The following is an 8,040-nucleotide window of genomic DNA, read 5'->3' as shown; positions in this document are numbered from 1 at the left end:
CACACACATATTCTCGGTCTTGGGATTTAAGGCTACATAACTTTTTATAAGGAAAATAAGGGATTTTTTTTCTTGAAATGTACATTATAAAGTACTAGGTTTACACAAAATGGCTTTCATGATATTAAAACTACGTTTCATCTAGAATTGTTAGACTTTAGCTATAATTGCTAAGTGTACATGTTAGAGTTATATATGAATTTAGTTGCAATCAACTTAGAATTGGTGGGCCCGCCTTACTTCCTGTTCCTTGTTTGGTTGTGGACCTAGGGCAGATCCATTATATTCCACGGTTTATTTAACTTAAATTTTATATAACTTATATACATTGGGTGATTATTAAAGGAATCTATGGGTCTTTCTAGGGTACATTATTGCATAACATAGGAGCATTCATTTCACACTTAATAAAGAAAATATTGAATTTTCTGGAATCATAATCTATCGCTTTTACAAGGAAAATGGCTTCTTTCTCAAATAAAAATTTTATGAACTCACCAACTTAATTGTTGACAGTCTTTCAAAACTACTTGTATTCTCAGGAAATCAACAACTTTTGAGGATGGGACGTTAAATCGTCAAACATTTCATTTCTCCATCATAGTGTAATTGATTTGAAACATGTAAACACATACGATGGTGTAACTTTTTCAATTATATTTATGATGGTTGTATTTACTTTGAGCACTATTATACTCGTTGTTGTGATACTATACATGAAGTCCTCCACCCCTGGACGTTTCCGGCATCCTTGGTGTAGGGGTGTGACACTTTCCTATTGCCCATGATTAAGTTTATCTTCCCGTGCTCCATTTCTTCACTACTTCTTAGGCCTTGCAAATCAGTACAAATGTGAATACCATAACCTGTATCAAGCACCCAAGATTTGGTATGCAATGAGTTATTAGACAATATGGTATAAATACCTGCATGGGTGGGTTTAACTTTCCCATCCTTTACATCCTGCAAGTACTTAGGGCAACTTCGCTTCCAGTTCCCCTTTTCATGGCAGTAGAAGCATTGTGTTTCCTTTGGGTTTGAAGAGGGAGGAATGGGACCTTTCTTGATCCCACTTGAAGAGGAGCCATCAAGAGACTTTCCCTTGGTACCCTTCGAAGGGGTCTTCCTCTTCTTCCCCTTTCCCTGCCCAATTGCCAGAACAGGGGATGTTGTAGGAGTAGGAGTAGAAGTAACAGCCAATTTACCTTTAAGGCCATTTTCAGTGGTCCTTAAAAGTCCTTGTAGTTTGCTAAGTGTGACTTCCTCCTTGTTCATATTGTAAGTCATATGAAACTGATCATAACTTGGAGGTAAGGAATGGAGAATGATATCAATCGCCATGTTCTCAGGAAAGGCCACATTAAGCTTTAGCAACTGGTCCACGAACCTTTGCATTTTCTGAAAGTGATCGGTGATGGTTTCACCATCTTCATCCTGGCTGTTATCATGGAGGAGATGATTTCATACCTGTCTTGACGCGCACTCTGATGGTACCTTTCCATCAGATCCTGGTGCATCTCATAGGGGTAGAAATCTTCATAGGAATTCTGGAGTTCAGGAGTCATAGTAGCCAACATAATGCAGGACACTTTAGTAGCATCCCTCTCATGTGTAACAAACTCCGCAATCTCCTCAGGAGTAGCAGTGGTCTCATTGATAACCTTAAGTTCCTTGTCAAGGACATATTCCTTGACCTCATAGCGGGTAATCATTCTGATGTTCCTAATCCATTCATTGAAATTAGAACCATCAAAAGTGACTTTCCCACACAAGTTCATCAGGGAAAAGGAGCCTGTAGGGTTTGAGCCAGCAGCAGTGTTGAAAGACATCTGAAAGAAAAGAAAGAGAAGTTTTAATTAGATAAATAGTCCTTAATAAGTCACCCAAATGAAATATTAAGGCTAGGACCCTACAAACTATTTCATAACTTGGAAGAGGGATGTCATAATCCAAACAATAAAATATTTGAAGGTAGGTAAATGACAATTTACCAATTTCCACCATTATAAATAAAATAAATTATTAAGTTTTAATTGGATTTGAGACTCCTAGATCTTTTGAGATTCATTGAACTTTCAATGGCATGTTTAAATCTTGATTGTGCCCTCTTAAGTTTGTGACTGGGATGCTGAGGATCACAAACAAGGTGTGAATAACCATGCAAATTGACTTGGTACCCTTAATTTTATCACCCAATCAATGTGCCGGTTAACCACATGCGCTCCACCGATCTATGATAAAACTTAAGTCACCCTTTTCCACTCTTACTAGTCCTTGTTAGTGTGCCGGTTAACCACACAACCTCCACTAACGACTTGGTAAGGTACAAAGTTTAATTTCATGGGTTAGCACCTATTTCACATTTTTCTTAAGTAACTAAGATTGGGAATTAATAAAGGTTTAGTTACTTTATAATTTCATTATAATTTTAATGGGGATTAAGGTCCTATCCTACCGGTTCAGCTAACGACCCTCCACCAGTCAAGGAAGCGGTGGGTGAGAGTGGACACCCATTAAACCGCCAATTTATAGGCAGTAACCTTATACCCCCTTATAGACCGACTTCGTGAATGAGGCCTACTAACGGTAAGACTGACTTATTTCTATACATACATATATATATATATATATATATATATATATATATATATATATATATATATATATATTATAATAATAATTAAACTTTTAATATTATAGAAGTATAAGGGTTGAATTTTAAACTTTTAAAATTCTAAGGTTCAATTTGGAATTAAAGTATTAATGTGTGAGACTTTATAAATTCCAAACTTGAGGGCAAGTTTTGAAACTATTCAATACTTTTCAACTTCATAACTTATGAGTTAATGGTTTATTAAAATGAGAGACTTTTCATTTTGTGTAACCTATGTGTTTATTAATGGACTTTAAAAGAGTGACTTTTGGTAATCCATAACTTGAAGACAAATTATGGATTCCATTAAAAAACATAATTGATCAAGAATTAATCATTAAACAATTCAACAAATAATTCCTATGATCTAACAATAACTCATAAGAACATTAACACTCATATCAAAATTTCAAGGATCATATTAACACATATAAAACATAGAATTTTGATATTAGCAATTGTAAATGGATTAGCATAACCATTACCTCATCTAAAACAAGTTTTAAAACACCAAAACAATTTAGGGTAATGTTTCTAGTCCATTTCCAGCAGCAAAACTCAAAAAACTGCACTTTGACAAGCCAACTCGTCGAGTGCATGAACTGACTCGATGAGTTGGTTGAAGATAGGCATGGAATCGTCGAGTCCTCCCATGGACTCGGCAAGTCTACTCAGCAGAATGCATAAAACATGAGTTTTTTCAACTATTTGCATCAAGTATCAAGAAAACAATCCTAGGCTCTGATACCATTGTTGGGTTTTGAGCATTCTAACACTCCTATGGTGTACATGCAACCCTAGAAACCTTGGATCTATGTTTTCTCTAAAATACATGCAAATTTGTTTTCCAAGGTTTACAACCTAACTAGCATGTTATGGGGTACTTGTAATACAAAACTTTAAGTAGAATAACATACCTTTCTTTTATAGTTGATTGCTTGGAGTTTTAGAGCCTAGCACCAATAGTGTGGATGCCTCAAGTGGTGTCACAAACCACCCAAAACAATTTGGAAATACTTGAGAGAATATGATGCTCACTAAAATTGGCCCACTCCTGTTTCTCACACATACTAATGCCAATTTTAGAACCAAGGACCTCTTTATATATTATGTAGGATTAGGGTTAAACCCTAATGCCCATGACTCTTCATTTACCTAGGATCCATGGGTTAAAAGCTCCATGGACTATCCATGGACTTCCACATACTCTTAGACCATCCTAAATAAATCTTAGCCCAATCCATATATATGTAAGAGTCCATATTTAATTAGCCGCTTTTGATCAATAATTTAATTCCAAAATCAATTCTCGATCAACACTAATTAAATAATATGATTTCATATTAATATATTATAACTTATAATATATTAATAGATCATAAACATCTTATTCTCAAAAGTATATCCATACAAATTGTTAAGTGAAGTGCAACCCAAATGGACCATGCCAAGTCGGGTCAAGTTCATACCAAATATAGTTACGGACTTAGATACATTATCCAACATGGAGATCCATCAGAATTAAGAGGTGAGAGAGCTTCGTCAAATCCAAGTGGGGGAGAATCGATCCGGGTTTCCAGGAGTTAGGAAGGATGTGGAACTAGGGAAAGTTTCACATTCTAGCCAGGGGGAGAGACGACCCTGGTGGCTGTTCAGATTGAGGTTGTGTAAGTGGGAGTTTAGGAAACTTCCAACCGTTGGTCGCTATCTCCTTTGTTATGCATAATAGGCTTTGGGATTCGAAGCGTGACCCGAGCACTTGATTGGATGCAGGTTTCGGCTCAGGGTGAGTGAGGTGCGATGATTAGGGTGTGGTTAGGCCATGGGTGATAACCATGGTTGGTTTAAAGTGTTGTAAGACTACGATGGAATCGTAATATTCACCATTCTAGTGTAGAAACTCGTTGGAGGTGGTCATGAGTGTAAAGGGGGAATCAGTTCGTGCCTTGGGCACGCCGTCCAGGATTGTCGAGGAGTATTTTCTGTTTTAGGATGAGGAACATTGGGGTCCGGGGCTGAGTCGGGCTTGTGTAGCTCTTAATGGGTGGGGCCCATGGGCGAGGCCCGTGTGATTATGACAATACACGTGGACCTGGTAGAGACCTTCGGCTCAAGGTTTTGGATTCTAAGTTGTAGGATCAAGTGGGTAGTCAGTGTGTGGCGCAAAGGGGGTTTATAGGCTAGGCAGCCTTGCTATTTGGACTTTTGGGAATCTGGTGATAGGACTAGGTACGAGACTGGTAGTCTCAGTGATGTTTGGGAACCATTATATCTCGGTTTAGAGAGGGGTTGTCATAAATTAGAAGGTTTGGGGTGTAATGTAAGCACAAATTTGTGGATCTGGGGTCATGAGTTGAGTATCAGGTTGGTTTTGGGTGAGATCTCAAGTTTGGAATCATGGGTGTTTTTGTGTGAGGCCTTCTCTTCTGAAGGATATGGGTTAAGGGATAGGAATGACAAGGGTTTCAGTTGAAGGGTTCAGGGTTAAGGGATTGTTTCAATTTTGTTGGCAGATCAGGCTCTTGTGTATTAGTTTGGTTTTATCAGTGTAGGGGTCAAGCAAGTATAGGAGTTTTGGATTTTCAGATGGGTTTCATTATATGATCAGTCATGGATTTCTTCAGATGTATTAGACCTGGGTGGGTCGGCTCTTATGGATGTGGGAAAACAACATCATGCATGTAATCATTAAGTGGTAGGAGATGGAGACCGGTTTTGATTTAAGACTACAATTGGTTTGGTAGCATTCACTTTTGGCATTATATTTGATGGCATCAGGTTTGTCGGGATGTTATGATTAGTTGGAGCCATAAGTGGTGAGATAGCTTGGGAAATTATTGTCAGATGAGGTTTTCTTTCTAAAGTCGAGTAGGGCAACTGTGTGTGTCTTTTAACTCAGCACCGGGCAGGAGTCTGGTTTTTCAGGTAACTGGCAGACAAGTTGGGGCCAGGGAGGTGTCGACCGCTTTTGGAAAGCAGCTAGGGGGTGTCGAGATAAGTCAAGGCAGTGTTGGTGATTTGGGACTCGTATGTGGAGTCGTTTGTCATTCGGGGGATGCGTAGGCCACTTGCAGATTTGAGTTAAATAATATCAGAGTAAAACATTTGACCCAGTTGCGCAGCTCTCGTCTGAGTCTAACCGTTGCAGGAATAAGTCTTATACTCGAAGGATTATCTGAGCCTTTTGTCAAGTATAAGTGTTATGCTGCAATATTTGGTCTGTGATTATGTTTTCTGGTGGGAACCTTAAGTTATCAGAATTTGAATGGTTAATTGGGAGCCAAGTGGAAGGGACACAACAATTGTTCAGTACGGGCAGTCTGTCAGGGAGCCAGACCATCTCGAGACTCCAGGTTTCAGATTGGGTAGATGTGGTTTTCTGCAAGGAATTAAGGATTCGTTCTTCTTTGGGTTTGGAAAGTTCTACAACGGTTGGTTTCGGTTGCCTTGGGAAGGCAATGGTGTAATGACCCGAAAATCAAGGGTAAAAATTTCATTTTTTAATATAACCCAAAATAGATATCATTTATTCCAAACATTTCAAATCATCATTAAGTAAAAAATTTATCAGAGTTCATCCCAAAATCATTCATTGCGGATATCAGAGGTGTGTGCGTTGCAATCAATCCGAGCCCTTCCCTTCCAAAACGATGATACCTGAAACAATAAACAAAACCTGTAAGCACGAAGCTTAGTGAGTTTCCCAGAGCATACCATACACACAATCCAAATAACACATATCATGTTAGCTATAAAAGCTACCTGTATCATATAAGTCATGCATACATAAAATCTAGGAAAGCCATGGGCTACCCCACATGGTCTTACTTCCAATGCCACGGGCTACCCCACATGGTCTTTACCTAGGACTGCCATCGGCTACCCCACATGGTCTTACATCCAATGTCATAGGCCACCCCACATGGTCTTTACTTGGACTGCCATGGGCTACCCCACATGGTCTTACACCCAAGGCCATGGGCTACCCCACATGGTCTTACACCCAAGGCCACGGGCTCCCCCCGGGGTCTTCATGCAAAACATACGATCACAACACATATCAAGACACAGAGTAATTACACATATATCATAAACACATAATGGGTCGGCCTTGGTGCCGTAGACCCATGGGTATGGTGAGAAGACTCACCTCAAATGCAGAAGCTTTCTGAGGAAATCCTTAGCTACTGCCCCCCCACCAGTTACCCGAGCTTCCACTACCAATCAACATAACCAATTAGAAATTGGGTCCCATACCATAATCCTTTGTCCACGCATGGGGTAAAATGACCATTTTACCCCTGCCCAATATGATCCAAAACTAAGGGTCCAAACCCAAAACAAAAGCCCAACATTATAATGTCCATAAGACCATCAATGGCCCAATTTTCCAAATTGGGCCCAGACCTTTCCAAACGACTTTATACTAAAGCCTAATACTTTCCTTAGTCAATAATCCTGACCCAAATGGCCCACTAAGGCCCACAGCAACCTAGTCCAAGAATTTACCCAAACCCAGGCCCATAATGCGAAGTCCATTTCTATATTGGGCCACAAGGCCTAATAGGCCCAACATTTCCATTATTGGCCCAAAGATGCATTCAGGCCCAACTATCAACAAATCCAGGCCCAAAACCATTAGGGCCCAAAGGTCCGAAGTCCACAAAGGCCCAAGTTCTCCTAAGAGTGTACCCCCAGCGTACCTCTTCTATACGCTTAGCGTATAGAGCAAATAGACTGTACGCGCAGCGTACTACATAGTATGCCCAACGTACAAGCAGCTCATTCACACCATCCATTAAGTGCTTAATACTTGATCCAACAAGTCCAAATTACATATCTGAGCTATACTTAATATCTAAACCCATAAAGTCACTGACTTGGTGACTTTGAATGCCCCAAACAAATCCAAACTCCAAAAATGGCATTCTACTTCCATAAAAGTGACCCTAACTCAAGCATGAGTCCATTAAGACCATCAAGATGGCAACTTTCTGCCTTAGGGACTCAAATGGCATCAAGGGTGGCAACCCCAAGCCTAAAAATGGATTTGGAACCATAAAGCTCCATTCTTGGGACCAAAAGATCCAAAAACTCAACATAGAAGATCTAAGCATTCAATGGTCAAGTTCAGAAATTTATACCTTCATTAACCTGAGAATGAGTCCTAAAAGCCAGATCCATAAGCTCCTCCTTGATTCCCATCCTTGCAGCAAACTCCAACTTCTTGAAAATGGGTTAAACACCCCAAAAATGGACTCCATAAGCTCAAAATGCCACCATGGATGCTATAAGACGATTTCTAATGTTTAGAGGGGTCGAGGCTGAAGATGATAGGGTTTGGTTATGAAATGAGGGGTTTAAATAGGGTCCAAGACCCTAAAATA

This window comes from Lactuca sativa, chromosome 3 (genome assembly GCF_002870075.4).
Source record: "Lactuca sativa cultivar Salinas chromosome 3, Lsat_Salinas_v11, whole genome shotgun sequence".
NCBI classification, from domain to species: domain Eukaryota; kingdom Viridiplantae; phylum Streptophyta; class Magnoliopsida; order Asterales; family Asteraceae; genus Lactuca; species Lactuca sativa.
This window is presented reverse-complemented; position numbering follows the sequence as displayed.